We start from the raw sequence: 3,110 nt of genomic DNA on the forward strand, positions 1-3,110 counted from the left end.
CCTGAATGATCAGAATAATGAGTAGCAGCATTTTGAGCAAACATATGATTACTGATGTTCCAATCTATACCCAGCTAGTGATATTTTGTGACTAAAGAAATTACAGCTAAGGTGGACTTTTACTTTTATCTAAGAAAAACAGAAAGGCTACAACCTAGAAAACATCTCTCAGTCTGTGAGAAAACGATGAAGATCATCATTAAGAGTGATGATGTCAGCAAGAATGCAAATCATAGCATACATATGTGGAAGTGCTTTTAGTTCTGTGCACTTCACCCTGTCCTGGCACCATCCCTAATCCTTCCAACAGTGCTGAAGACTAGGTACAATTAATCCTGTTTTGTAAAAGGTGTTATTTCTTTCAGTAATCTCTATGCCCAACATGGGGCTCAAACTCACAACCCTGAGATCAAGAGTTGTGTGCTCTGTGGACTGAGCCAGCCCAGTACCCCCAATTAATACCATTTTGAATACGAGTAACCAAGTAGAGATTATGCAATTCACTCATGTATGAAGTGAAAACAGGATTGAATTTGGACATGTTTATTTTCTAATCCCATATTCTTTTCACTTTTTATCTCTTTAGTGAAATAAAGAATATTAGATGAACACTACAGTGATACTTCCAAGTTTTTGCAAAATGTACAATAAAAATAATAACTAAAAAAAATTAAGGGTAGCTTATAATTTCAGTCAGGTGAAGTTCTGCTGTATGCACTTTGATTCAGTTTAGGATAGTGTTCAGTAATATTCTGGAAAGATAAACTGGGCATCTAGTATCTTGTAGAGAGATCACATATTTTGATTTAGGACTTCCTGACTTCAGAAACAATGATTAATCATTTTCAGCTTATTCACATAATCTTTATTTACTTTTAGTAACTAAAATAAAATTCCTTATAAAAAACAAAGTCTTGGTATAAATAACTCTTAAAGTTTCTCCATATAGGCTTATAGTCTCTAATCTTGACTCCATAATAGTTTTTGTAGGTACTGATCAATAATTATGATTAATAGGGAGTAAAATTATCTTTTTTGTTAGAGAGAGGGAGAGCCTATGGCAAGCAGGCATGGGAGGGTATGTGGAGGGGCAAAGGGAGAGGCACAGAGAGAAGAGGGAGTCTTAAGCAGGCTCCACACCCAATGTGGAGCAATGTGGGCTTGATCTCACAACCCTGGAGGTCATGACCTGAGCTGAAATCAAGACTGGCACTTAATCAACTGAGCCACCCAGGTGGCTGGTAGTAAATTATCTTTACAACATCTCTATACTATTTATTTTATATAAAGAACCTCTTACACAATACATAAAAATATTGTTTTATGACATTCATGATTTTCTCTAAATATTGAATACTAGTAGTTTTTCAAAGCTGTCAAAATGAAGGTGTTAATTGTATCCTAAAAAATAGTTAAAATTTATGAAATATTTTGTAATGTTGTTCTTTCAAAATCCATAAGTTTCTAATACCTTATACTTTCCCATAATCTGGGTCTGAATTTTATTATAATAAAAATATAATTTCTTATTAATTAGATCAAAAAAACAACCCAAAACATCTGGGCTGAGTCTTTCTTTTTAATCTGCACTCTTGTGCCCATTTCAGTAAAATGTTGTTGAATAAAAACTCCAAAGCCAATCACACTGTCATATATATATACACACACACAGAGATACACACAGAGGAAACATAATAATTCTTTAAGGAATTAGTGTTGATGGGAAGTTTTATTTTAGGTTTTTGATGTATTGTCACCATTTGGCTCTAATTATAAACTCTTATAATTTACTGTAGATTTTGAATTAACCTTAAATATTGAACATGCACTATGATTAGTTGGTTTACAAATTTCCAGGCTTAGGAAATTTTGAGTAAAGTTCCTTTCACAAAATAGGTGAACAGCATCCAAGTGATGCTTCTGATACACCATAGAAAGAATAGTCTTGTGGTTCTCTGTAAACGCAGGTGTAGGGCACTGAGGAAGAGGACTCCAGAATGTTCTATTAACTTTTGATTAGCCTACAGTAACCAGATGTTGCCAGGATAAAATCTCCAACTTCCTTTACACACTTCTCTGGTGAATAACAGAGCAGTCTAATTAGACAGACATGATATGTCACATCTTAAATATATAACTTTTCCTCCATTAATTGTTGAGTGGCTCCATTACCTCTAGAGTAAATATAAGTATTTACATTGTTCCTAATGCAATGAAAATTTGCATCCCCAGGAATTGATTGTACTTTATAATGCATTTTACCTTGATTTTATTGTTAATATTAATAAATTCCATAGAGAAAAAAAATTAGCATCATTGTAAACTGTTCCTGATTATTATATGGTCGTATTTTGGATTTCCAATTCTTCTATTTTGTCCCTATATTTGAAAATTTATAACACAGGCTTACATTTCTCTGCTTTCTTAGGTCTTAAGTGATAAGATAGGCTTGCTTTGTGCATAACATGTCTCACTTTATTAAACTGATAAGAACAGATACTCCACTTGATCTTAGCCAAAAGGCCGAGAAGCAGTAATATATCTCACTTTAAAATGATGAGTTGCCCAACCACCTGCTCCAATGAAATGATCCTATAATAAGGCAGACCACATGCAGTATTTTAAAAACAATGGTTGTTTCTTCTAGCATAAAATTTAATGATATTTTGATCCATCCTGCAGATGAAAAGAAGTTGAAATACATTCCAACATTTCCCTTTCCATTTTACTTGATTTAATAAACCTGTCCAGCGGGTGAGACTAAGAATAGCCTCTTAGAAATATAGATCCATGATATGGGGCAGGAAATAAACTTGGAAGAGATTTTTCCAAGAGACACCAAAAAGCTTCCAACAGTTTGGAGTAAGGCAGATCTAGTCGAAAGTAGAGCACAGAATCTATTGCTTGCTAGCTTGTGACAGTGGGAACATTAGTCTCCTGGGGCCTCAGGTGCTTTATCAACAAAATAGGAATGCCGACTCAATTAGCTTTGTATTGCTGTGGAGCAAATTACCCCAAACTTAAGGGCTTAAAACAATGCCCATTTTAGTACATTATCCCGCACACATTAGGTGATGAATAAATCTAGACAGATATTATTCCTATTATTA

General features: G+C 34.0%; 1 pseudogene; it reads right to left on the reverse strand.

Moving 5' to 3' along the window:
• Positions 1 to 2,433: 2,433 nt before the first annotated feature.
• On the reverse strand, positions 2,434 to 2,535 carry LOC129504448 (U2 spliceosomal RNA; annotated as a pseudogene).
• Between the last annotated feature and the right edge of the window lie 575 nt (positions 2,536 to 3,110).

Source organism: Nyctereutes procyonoides, unplaced genomic scaffold (genome assembly GCF_905146905.1).
Source record: "Nyctereutes procyonoides isolate TBG_1078 unplaced genomic scaffold, NYPRO_anot_genome, whole genome shotgun sequence".
Taxonomy (NCBI): Eukaryota; Metazoa; Chordata; class Mammalia; order Carnivora; family Canidae; genus Nyctereutes; species Nyctereutes procyonoides.